The following is a 13,219-nucleotide window of genomic DNA, read 5'->3' on the forward strand; positions in this document are numbered from 1 at the left end:
TTTCAAATGGTAGTTGACAATACAGCTTAAGATATCCTGCTTAGGAGCATACATAGCAGGGAGGAGGTGCAATAAAGGGGCAAGAACACTGGGTGTGGGATCAGGAGACCTGGTCCTGCTATTAAATGCCTTTCTTTTTCTCACCTGTAAAAATGAATGAATTGATCTCTAAGGTTCCCGGGAGCTCTAAGTTCTATGACTACACAGCAGATAGCATAGAAATAATAAGAATAGTTGATACCTCTTTTGGCTGTAAGTTGAAAAGGAAACTAAAAAAGGGTTGTAAATTTTAAAACATTGATTTTACCATGAATGCTTCTTATTATAATTATTAGGTTCTTGCAGTACTGGAGTTGATTACATAAAACTGATTACTTGGGTTTAATTAATTAATTAACTTAATTCCACAGCAAGAGATAATAAGAATTATCCCCACTCAGATAAATGAAAGTGGGTAAAGAAAATAGGGCCAAAGGTAAAAAATAAATTATCAATTGTAAGAGAGATTTTTTGATGAACCAGCTTCATAAATAAAGCTGCTACTCTTTGACTTGATTTAAACCTGGCGAAGCTAAAGGTAGAAAGGATCTGCGTCATTGTCTGGTGTGAAAAGTGGACAAATTTGGATTTGTTTTTTAATGTGCCTGTTTAAGAGTCTGGTCATGATTTGTTTTGGGTGGAATTTTGTGACTTGAATAATAGAGTTGATGGTTATTGAACTTGGTGTAATTATAAATTGAACAATTCCTTCTTATAGGGAATACAAGAAAGCGTTTAGAGTATTTGTTTTGATGTGTACAACTTGTTCCTCTCTTTCCAGAATAAAAGACCTTACTCTCCCTGCAAAAACTTTTCATACTCTGTATTAATCTCTACCATTGTCTTTCTTCCTCTCTTATTATATTGCTCCAGCTGCGATGTCTCTCATCCTGTCACTTCTTTGGCACTGAGATACAATCTTTCTCTTAGAATAATTTGTTAGCCTTCTTATAAATTGTGTACCTGAACTCATATATGATTGGAGCCTCTTAATATGTAAAGCACTTGAAATGGAATGATCCTGGGTAAGAGTTCCCATCATGTCCCCTTACTGCATGTGGAGGTCTTTTTCTTAAGCTCTTTGCAGTCTCTTTTATTAGGTTCCCTGGGTATAGTGAATGCTTAATAAATAATGATGAAGGTTCTAAAATCTCACTTTACAAATGAGAAGTCGGAAGGGTTTTGGCCTATGTGGATTAACAAGTCATCCAGTGAAGCAACCTTTATCCTCAGGATTCCCACAGAGTCTATCTAGTTCAACCTGAGATTTAACATCAGGTGAGTAGATAAAATGAGCATATCTATCCAGCACAGGATGGGAGAAATAGATCTTTTCAAAAACAGTACAAGTGTTCATAAATGAAGGTATTGTAGTTGTTAGTGGTAGGAAATAGAAATATGGGCATTATGATACCACTATGGAATGCTCATAATAAGTGTTACTAATTATTTGATTTACAAAACCAAAGGGGGAGTGGATATTGTGATGTTATTTAAGGATAACTGTCACGTGAGAAGTGGAAGCAGGAGAAAATAAACTGCAGGCCATTTTGCATAAGTATAAAATTAAAATTAAAAAAAATATGGGCCGGGCGCGGTGACTCATGCCTGTAATCCCAGCACTTTGGGAGGCCGAGGCAGACAGATCACGAGGTCAGGAGATCAAGACCATCCTGACTAACACGGTGAAACCCCGTTTCTATTAAAAGATACAAAAAATTAGCTGGGCGTGGTGGTGGGCGCCTGTAGTCCCAGCTACTCGGGAGGCTAAGGCAGGAGAATGGCATGAACCCAGGAGGCGGAGCTTGCAGTGAGCCGAGATGGCACCACCACACTGTAGCCTGGGTGACAGAGCGAGACTCCGTCTCAAAAAAAAAAAAAAAAAAATGAACTCCCTATCTGTAAGGAAATCTGCTCTATACCATAATATAAGAGACAAGGGGCAGAAATATGTGCATGATCTTCAAAAAGAGCTTATAGCATATGGGGTCAGTTACGGATGGAGTGCTGTTGGGAAAAGAATAACATAAACAGATGTCTTTATTTCAAGTTTGATTAAGATAATTACCACCAAGATAATGGAGTGCAATGGGGATTCTAAGGAGGAAGAGATTATATGTAGAGAGGGGCATTAGAAAAAAACTTTGCAGAGGATTTACAAGATGAATACATTTTAACAGATGAAAATAGAGGTAGAGATGGCAGTATTTTCAATAAAGGAAGCAGCTCTCTTTCATTCATTTGAAAACAAATTGTTAAGCATCTACCCTGCCTGAGGTAAAAAGTAGCTAAAATAAATAAACATACTTTCTGAATTCCAGAAACTTTCTTTTCCTTTTTTTTTTTTTAATTTTAAGTTCCAGGATGCATGTGCAGAACGTGCAGGTTTGTTACATAGGTATACCTGTGCCATGGTGGTTTGCTTTATCTATCAACCCCTCATCTAGATTTTAAGCCCTGCATGCATTAGCTATTTGTCCTAATGCTCTCCCTTCCCTTGCCCCCAACCTGCCGACTGGTCCCAGTGTGTGTTGTTCCCCTCCCTGTGTCCATGTGTTCTCATTGTTCAACTCCCATTTACGAATGAGAACATGCAATAGTTGGTTTTCTGTTCCTCTGTTAGTTTGCTGAGGATGATGGCTTCTAGCTTCATCCATGTCCCTGCAAAGGACATGATCTCATTCCATTTTATGGCTGCATAATATTCCATGTTGTATATGTACCACATTTCTTTATGCAGTCGATCATTGATAGGCATTTGGGTTGGTTCCAAACAAATGGAAAAAAATTCCACTTCCATTTGTTTGTGTCCTCTCTTATTTCCTTGAGCAGTGGTTTGTGGTTCTCCTTGAAAGGTCCTTCACATCCCTTGTTAACTGTATTCCTAGGTATTTTATTCTCTTTGTAGCAATTGTGAATGGGAGTTCATTCATGATTTGGCTCTCTGTTTGTCTGTTATTGGTGTATAGGAATGCTTGTAATTTTCACACACTGATTTTCTATCCTGAGACTTTGCTGAAGTTGCTCATCAGCTTAAGGAGTTTTTGGACTGAGACGATGGGGTTTTCTAAATATAGAATCCTGTTGTCTGCAAACAGAGACAATTTGACTTCCTCTCTTCCTATATGAATACTCTTTCTTTCTTTCTCTTGCCTGATTGCCCTGGCCAGAACTTCCAATACTAGGTTAAATAGGAGTGGTGAGAGAGGGCATCCTTGTCTTGTGCTGGTTTTCAAAGGGAATGCTTCCAGCTTTTGCCCATTCAGTATAATATTGGTTGTTGGTTTGTCATAAATAGGTCTTATTATTTTAAGATATGTTTCATCAATACCTAGTTTATTGAGAGTTTTTAACATGAAGCGCTGCTGAACTTTATTGAAGGCCTTTTCTGCATCTGTTGAGATGATCATGGGGTTTTTGTCATTGGTTCTGTTTATGTGCTGGATTACATTTATCGATTTGCATATGTTGAACCAGCCTTCCATCCCAGGGATGAAGCTGACTTGATCCTGGGGGATAAACTTTTTGATGTGCTGCTGGACTCGGTTTGCCAGTATTTTATTGAGGATTTTTGCATCAATGTTCATCAGGAATATTGGCCTGAATTTTTCTTTTTTTCTTGTGTCTCTGCCAGGTTTTGGTATTGGGATGTTTCTGGCCTCATAAAAGGAGTTAGGGAGGAGCCCTCCTTTTCCATTGTTTGGAAGTTTCAGAAGAAATTGTACCAGCTCTTCTTTGTATCTCTGGTAGAATTCAGCTGTGAATCCATCTGGTCCTGGGCTTTTTTGATTGGTAGTCTATTAATTACTGTTTCCATTTCAGAACTTGTTATTGGTCTATTCAGGGATTCGACTTCTTCCTGGTTTAGTCTTGGAAGGGTATATATGTCCAGGAATGTATTCATTTTTTCTAGATTTTCTAATTTATTTACATAGTGGTGTTTATAGTATTCTCTGATGGTAGTCTGTATTTCTGTGGGGTCAGTGGTGATATCCCCTTTATCATTTTTTATTGTTGTCTATTTGGTTCTTCTCTCTTTTCTTTTTATTAGTCTGGCTAATGGTCTATTTTGTTAATCTTTTCAAAAAACCAACTCCTCTATTCATTGATTTTTTCAAGGGTTTTTCTTGTCTCTATCTCCTTCAGTTCTGATCTTAGTTATTTGTCTTCTGCTAGCTTTCAGATTTGTTTGCTCTTCCTTCTCTAGCTCTTTTAATTGTGATGTTAGGGTATTGATTTGAGATCTTTCTAGCTTTCTGATGTGGGCATTTAGTGCTATAAATTTGCCTTAACACTGCTTTACCTGGTCCCAGAGATTCTGGTACATTGTCTCTTTATTTTCACTGGTTTTAAAAATTCTTGATTTCTCCCTTAATTTCATTATTTATCCAGGAGTTATTCCGGAGAAGATTGTCAAATTTCTATGTAGTTGTGTGGTTTTGAGTGAGTTTTTTAATCCTGAATTCTAATCTGGTTGCATTGTGGTCTGAGAGACTATTATGATTTCTATCCTTTTGCATTTGCTGAGGACTGTTTTACTTCCAAGTATGTGGTCAATTTTAGAATAAGTGCTATGTGACACTGAGAAATTTTGTTGATTTGGTGTGGAGAATTCTGTAGATGTCTGTTAGGTCCACTTGATCCAGAGCTGAGTTCAAGTCCTGAATATCCTTGTTAATTTTCTCTCTTGATCTGTCTAATATTGACAGTAGGGTGTTAAGGTCTCCCACTATTATTGTGTGGAAGTCTAAGTCTGTTTGTAGGTCTCTAAGAACTTATTTATGAATCTGGGTGCTCCTGTATTGGGGGGCACATAAATATTTAGGATAGTTAGCTCTTCTTGTTGAATTGATCCCTTTACCAATATGTAATGCCCTTCTTTGTCTTTTTTGATCTTTGTTCGTTTAAAGTCTGTTTTGTGAGAGCCTAGGATTTCAACCCCTGCCTTTTTTTGCTTTCCATTTGCTTGGTAAATACTCCTCCATCCCTTTATTTTGAGCTTATGTGTGTCTTTGCACAGAGATCGGTCTCCTAAATACAGCACACCAATGGGTCTTAACTCTTTATCCATTTTGCCAGTCTGTGTCTTTTAACTGGGGCATTTAGCCCATTTACATTGAAGATTAATATTGTTACGTGTGAATTTGATCCTGACATCACGATGATAAATGAGGACTAGCCACAGCAAAAACACTGAAATATAAAGACCAATGACACTGTGAAGAAGCTGCATCAACTAGTGTGCAAAATAACCAGATAGCATGATGATGACAGAAACTTTCAATCTAGGCAGATACACCAGATTCTCTTTCATGTTCCAAGAGAGGTCCTGTCTGCTACTAGAGAGCTATGGTGTTATGGTGGTGTCACTTAGTAATCCCAGTGGCAAAAATCCTTCCAATTCTCACCAACAAATTCTTCATAAGATGATTGGGAAATTCTCAGTATTTTGTTTTTCTAATATGCTCTGACACACTAGTTTTCCTCACAACCAATTACATTGCATTGGAATAGAGGTAATGGGAAGGAGGCCTTTTAAGTGTAGAACTTTCACAAAAGTGTGAGCCATATGGACGTTCATTCTCTTCTGACTTCTCTCTCTTCTCAGTTCTCCTTTTTTTCTGTGGAGACCCCATTTTCAGACTCATGGGGTCTGGTATCCTGCCATCTCTCAGGGAGTTTTAGTTTTTCTCACTGAAGAAGGTTCTAGCTGAACATTCTAGTGGTTTACAAATGCAAGACTCTGATATTCCTTCTATAGTCAGGATGTGATGACTCCAAAGAGAGGATGGAGGGGTGTTAGAAGGCTTCAGTCCTGTGTGTGAAGGTGTGACCTTTAATTACATTCACTTTTCCTCTCAGCTTCCTAGGAAGATAACATACTTTTTCAATCTCATCATCCTTTTTCTTCCCTTGAGAAAAACGAGTCTATTTTAATATATAAAAAGTATATTTCCCCTGTTGGTATGATTTTAGCCCTGCCCTTTGTGAAATAAGAGTCCTGTAAATATTGTGATGAGAGCATTGGACTCTTGGGTCTTTTTTATATTACGAAGAGTCACCACCCCAGCTCTAATTGGTTCTTTCTTAGCCATCCGGGATACGTGATACCAGCTCTATTTAAGTGCTTTCTGATTCCAAATCTCTCTTATTAGAAGGGTATTTGTACTTGTGTGTATAACTGCATGTGCTTATGGGGAGGTCAGCTTCTTTATGAAAACCGTAATATTGGGGAAGTATTAAAAGAAAGCTGGTGTGTCTTGGATTAGAAATGAACTTAATTATTAAAAGCCAAACTAGACATCTACTAAGAGGCTGTACAACATAAATTATACAGTGTATGCATAGATTGCTTAATATGGTTTCAGGGTAAAACCCAAGGGGTTAGTTAGCCATCACTTGTGAAAAGAAGTTCAGCTGCTGCCCAGGTTACAAATACATTTAATGCAAAAGAGTGTGGAGAGGAATTTTCCTGAAAAAGGAATTTTAAATGGTGCACCCTATATATAGTTCCACACCATTTTACTCCCCCGGGGAAGATGACATTTGTTTTAGGGAGGTAGATTTGAATAAATTTGCCTCTTTGGGCTGCTAATCACTATGCAGAGTTTCAGCCAAGAAAAGCCAATTTCTCTCCTACAATTTTAACTCTCTTGGAAAGTGATGGGGTTTTTACTTCAATTGCTCAGGTAGCCCCCTTTCCCCTTTTGCCTGATGGTGAATAAATGCAAGCAATTCCTTATTAAAAGCACAGTCTTGTTATTTTTCCCAGTGAGTTCCACAGCTAAGGGTGCTGGGCTTTCTATCTGAGGTAAGGATGATGAGGTCTGATGCCACCCTGTGAATCTCTGGGCTCTCAGGTCTATCCACAGAGGTGCCTCTACTCTGCTTTGTCTCCATGACTTTTGTCAAGGGCTCCCCTTATTCTGCTATTGCTTTTCTGTCTCCAAGTGGCCTCTAAGACCACCTGCACATTTGGTGATTTGCTAGGATTCACAGACTTCAATGTCTTACTTATAGTTAAGATTTACTATTGCAGCAGAGTAAGAATACATAGCAAGATCACTAAGGGAAAAAAGTAAAAACATATTTCTTAGGAAGCATCTGGGGAAATTCCTTTGCAGGCTTCCTGTGTTCCTTTCCTCCCGTGAGGGGTCACACACAGCATATACCCTTCCTGTAGTAGTAAAAATGCAGACACACGTGTGCAATATGTCTGCCGAAGGAAGACTTTGTGACTCAACAAAGGTTTTCATGGGGGGCTGATCACAGAGGCACCTGTGCCGACCAAAATTCCAGGTTCTAATACAGGAAGCAGGTGTTCATCATAAAATATATTTGTACAAACAGTCTAAGCAAGCTGGCACAGCAGTCGAATCTTAGCACTTAGTAAATATTTCAGAAACTAGGCTCCCAGACACCAGCCAAGGGCCAACCTTGAAAGAAAGACCTTCTAAAGATAGTAGCCTCAGGGCAGCTATATTAGCTTTTTTTTCCTGCAAAATTTCCCATTTCCTTTATAGTTGCTTTGGAACAAAGTATCTAGATTTGAGTCCTGAAGACATATGTGATGTTTTCCCATTAACTTCCCTGGTTCTCAATTTCCTTTTCTGGACAATGGGTATAAAACCCAGCTGCCAGTGATTTGGCACAAACAATTTGGTTCAAAGCAATTTGGTAGGTTGGTTAGCATGACAATTTTATCTAAAATGAATACCTTTCTAAAATTTTGTTGGAAAAGTTTATGCCAAAGTGCTTTGTAAACTACAAATTAAAATGCTCTACAAAATATTATTTATTGTTCCTAATCTGTTGGCTCCAAGCGTTGTAGACCATGGCCTCCTTTAGGCACTTCCCAGCTCTTGTATGTGCTCCAGGCACTAGGATACTCTGGGTGGGACAGAGGTACTTCTGCAGAAATAATGTGATGTGATCTTTGTAGGGACATCAATGCCAGTTGTGCCTCACCGGTCTCATTTTAGAAATTACACAAAGGAAGCATCTGATCTCAGTAATATACAGAGAAGTTAGATGCACAGATTCTAAATCCAGATAGCCTCAGCTTGAATCCCAGTTTTTCCACTTACTGGTTTTATCTTGGGCAAATGACTTACTCTCTGGGTCTTAGCTTCTTTATATATAAGAGGAGACAAAAGCACCAATATCATGTGTTGTTCAGGAAATTAAATGACTGGCACCTGGGAAATGCCACATACATTTTTTCTATTTTTACTATTAACTTTATTGATATATTTGAAACATTGTGTTGTGTAATAGAAAGAAAATGGACCTTTGAATCAGGTAGATGTGGATTTCAGCACTGGCTCATGCCTTATTATCTGTATAACTTTGGGGAAATTATTCAAGCTCTTTGAACTCTTTTTTCCCTGGATAAGAAAATGGGAATAATATTTATCTGGCAGTGTTTGTATCACGAGTAAAGGCCTTGAGACTGGAAGTATCGTGGCATATTTGAAGAACAGTAAAAAGCTCAGGGTGGCAGGAAAGTGGTCAATGAAGGGAGAAGGTTGGGGATCAGAGAGACAGGCAGGGACAGGTCAGTCGGGGCCTTGTTACTCAGGGAGAAACGTTGAATGTTCTTCTGAGTTGAGAGAAGTCATTGCAGAGTAAGCAGGAAAGATATATTTGGACTTACACTTAAAAATTCAATCCAGTAGCAGGGCATAGAGTAAGCAGGAAAGACATATTCTGATTTACACTTAAAAATTCAGTCCAAAGCAGGGAATACCAGGGAGAGCAGGTATGCGTCTCTTATATTTTATAATGTAGCTACTCAAAAATTTAAAATCTTATAAGGTACTTGTATTTGTGGCTCACATTATGTTTTGATTGGACATTACTAGTCTAGGATGTTTGTTAAAACAGAAAGTCATCATGTTCCATTCACAGACTTTGTAACCACCCAAAGGGTTCACCTTGCCTGCTGCCTAAACAGAGCCAATTTATTTAGATTGCGTCTCTTTCAGAAGGTGAGACAAATGGTGATGGTGGCTAGCAGTGGGTGGTAGAAATTAAGGTACTAAAACTGTATGATTACAAATATTAGTTTGACCAGTATTATTTACTATAGCTGGTAATTATTACTAATACTGTTAGCATAAAATAACTTTCATTTCACTGAGGGCAACACAAATGCAAGTTAACCTTTGCCAAACTAATATTTTTGAAGAAATCCTTTGGTATTTTTGAAAGGGAAATAATCATAAAGGAGAAATTTTATGAAGTGGACTTACTTATTCTCCTCACAGCTGTATGGGAGTGAGGCTTATTACTTTTGTGATTTCTCATATTTCCTTATTATAAAATCCCCAAACGACTTAGACGAGGAATGAGCGTAAACATTTTGGGCATCATGTATGCGGTGATGATTCTGAAAATGTTTCATCAACTTGTCTTGGCTGGTTATAGAGTTTTCCTTCAGGACGTCTGCATCCTGGCCCTCTAATGGGGTGTTGAATTTCCCCAGAGTGGGTATGAAAGCTTAGCTGTCAGGGTGGTTATGGTGTTTTATGCAGGTTGTTCCTTATCCTCCTGTTTAGATGTTTTTCTTTTGTCAGCATTTGATTGGATTCTTTCATCTGTGATTCAATGTCTGTATTAAACTCTATTTGCTTCTCTGCTCCTCCTCAAGACTTTATTATGTGGAAAAAAGCCTATGTCCTTTAGTGCTGATTTTCTGGTCTTTTAGGGACGCAGTCTCTCGCAATCCTGCAAATAAAGAATATTTAGGGTTGATTAACATGTGCCGGATCACTGAAGAAAGAGTTGGCCAGAAAAATGGTTCATCATGTTTGCCATATAAGAATAAAGTTCAAGAGAACCTTCAAGCACCCAAACAGGTGCTTGAATGCGCCTGTTTATTATCACTTGGGTAATAATAGAAAATTACTCTTTAATGTCACATATTTACCTGAAGGCAGGAAACTGTGGAAGTACACAGGAAACTGTGGAAATACACATGCATGAACTTCACTTCAGAAAAGGCTTAGGGTGTGGTGGACTGAAATCATCTTTCTTTGTGAGACAACAAATTCCTTTCTAGTCAAAGGGAGAAAATGCAGAGCTTTTTCTTTTCGTTTTTTCTTTTCTTTGAGGGGGACTGCTGCAAACTAAAGCTTGGTTCTTGCTCTGCCAACTCCTTGAAATACATTTGGCAAGTCAGTTCTATGGGTCTCACTTGTAAAATAAAAATTTGGATCAAAAGATTTTTAAGTTCTCTCCCATCATAAACGACCCTTGAGATGCGCTGATGGTTTTTCTTTTACTATTTGTATAAATATCTCTAGATTCTCCTGAATTTAATTATTATTTTTAAAATAACTCACTCAAAGGATAATTTTTAATCCATTGTTGACTTAAAATCTGTTAGAAGGCTTAAATGTTTTCTGCATGGAAACTAATTTTAATGAACTCTATAAAAGTGCTAGTTTGATATAATAAGACCATTTCCACATCTCCAGAGGTGGTCCAGAGTAATAATATTTTACTGAGTTATATTAAAATTTTCAAAGTAATCTTTAATATGAATGTTTTCACCAGATTATGTTGTTGTAAGAGTCAACAAATACAAGACTTTTGGAAATGTTTCTTTAAAACCACAACAATGGCATCTGATAGGGCCTGTTTGCTGTTCACCAGTATTTTATAAACATCTAATTTTATCTACCCCCAAATTTGTAAGTATTGCTAATTTGTTTTTCAAAAGAGGCAACTGAAGCAGACAGTTGAAGCATTTTTCTTAAAATGTTGTTTTCAACTATTGAACTAAGTTCAACCCAATACAAATTTATTGTATATGGTGCCAAACGTGGTGCTAGATGAAAGGCAGAAAAGAAGAACAGGATGGTCTTAGGACACAAGAGACTTCCAATGTGGAAGAAGTAGTTGAGTATACAGAATTCATCCTCCTGCTTCTGCTGTGGATAATTCATAACACCTATTTTATTACATATTTATTTTTTATTCTACATCTCTCTTTCCAATAGATTCCGAGCTTGATGAAAGCATAAAGCATGTGTTTTGTTGTTGTTGTTATTCACTCCTTTATATCTAAATCCTTGAAAATGCTGGTTACATAGTAGGCACTCAAAATATGTAAATTGAGTGAATAAATGAAGTAATGAACCATGTATAGTGTGGGGCATATTGAAAATTGATACAAAGATTTTCAAGGAGGACACAGTGGGACAGAGCACAAAGAGAGATTAATTTTGATACATCTTGTAGAAGACTTCCTGAAGGTGGAGACATTTGAATTGGATTAAAAGAATGGGCAGGGTTTCATTTGGGTTTTTGAGAGTGTTCTTCCAGGAGGAGCAAATGAGAAAAGGAAAAGGCAGGTGTGAGAATGTGCAGGGCATAGTGAGAGTAATTGTAATAGCAGTTAACCAGAGGTGAGCATTTTTTTTCTTCACTAGATATTGTTCGTAGACTGTGTTATTTGCATTGTATCATTTGATCTTCAGAACCACATGGAGGAGTTGCTGGTTCATCTTGTTCCTGATTGGGGAATGATAAGCTTGTATAAGGTGGGAAGTAGGTAGAAATAAAAATGTCAGTGGTAGTTTATATTTTGGAACATCTTTCATGCCAGAGTAAGGAAGGTGTACTTCTTCCTGAAGAACATGAAGAACCGTTTGTATTAAGACTGACTTCTTCAAATCTATGGCTGAGGAAAATGATTTTGATGTTGGGGGTGATGGATAACCTAGAAGTTGAAGAAACTGCTAGCAGGTAGATCTGTTTCACTAATTCAGGAAAGATAATGAAGATGTGACTACTCCAAAAAAGATGAAAAGGAGAGAAATGGTATTTGAGGCACATTGCGGCCTTAGAATTAACAGAAGGATAAGAAAACAACCATAACTCTGAGATTTTAACACTGAGTGATCCCTGGATGCTATCAGAATTGGAAATACCTGAGAATAATCAGATTTTTAACAAATTTGACTTGATTTTTGGCCATTTTGGTTATGACATGCCTTTCAGATTGTTGAGATGGTGCTAGAATTATCAGGTATTTAAACTACTGAAGTTATACAGGATTACAAAAGTTATTTCATCATTTAGCGCCTTCATTTTACATCTGAAGAAACTAAAGCCCAGAAGGTAAGTGTTCTCATCTATAATTACATGTTTAGTCAGTGTCAGAGGCAGACATTTGAAAGTACAGATTTGGAACTTAAGAAAGGATTTAGAAATATGAACGTTGATATACAATATAAATGAGTCTTGAATCCTGACAAGTGTTACAGAGACTGACATGTTATTTCTCAGATATTACAGAGTACATAACAATATTTGATTAAAAAGACTTCCTGCAGTGCTTATACGGGCAGAGTTGAAGAGATGGGGCTGGGAAAGTGTTTGCCCGATATAATTTTAGCAAGAATAAAAAAGGAAAACCAACAATTCAAACTTCATAACAGCATCCCGTTTCGTATACTAGCAGTTGTAATTTTGCGCTTAAGTGAAATTCTAATGTAATGAAGCAATTTCAATGTTCTGTATGGTTCATTAAAGCATAATTCTACTACTTCGATGAATCCTTGTGCTGTTGCCCAAAGCAAGTTAATTTTTGTGGAAACACAATCCTCACTGATATTTCTTAGAGGTACTTTGTTTTACGTAAGGCAAGACATTTAATAAGTCAAATAAACTCTTAAATACAATACAATTTCAGTTCAACACAGTTGTTTAAGATGCTTCTGTTAGAACTCTGTCCGATTCCATGCTCTGCCCTGCATACAAAGAAATGTTCTCTTTCGCTCCCCTTGCCTTTATTAAGCAGAATCTCTCTTTGGAAGTGCTGGGTCATCTAGAAAAATGGTTCCTGGGTGGTAATAGCCAATCAGCAGCCCTGAAAATACATGGGTAATAGTTGTCAGAGCAGGGCAAGAAGGCATTTTACTCCCCAACACTTGAGCACTGATGGTAGGCCCAAGAATCATGACTGAACATTAAAACTTATACCTTCTATTAAATTACATGTTTTTATCCATTGATCAACCTCTCTTCATAACCCCCTCCCACCCATACACCCTTCTTAGCCTCTAGTATGTATTATCCTAATCTCTACATCCAAGAGATCAACTTTTTAGCTCCCAAATATTAGTAAGAACATTCAACATTAGTCTTTCTGTGCTTGATTTATTTCTCT

Source organism: Pongo abelii, chromosome 2 (assembly GCF_028885655.2).
Source record: "Pongo abelii isolate AG06213 chromosome 2, NHGRI_mPonAbe1-v2.0_pri, whole genome shotgun sequence".
Classification (NCBI taxonomy): domain Eukaryota; kingdom Metazoa; phylum Chordata; class Mammalia; order Primates; family Hominidae; genus Pongo; species Pongo abelii.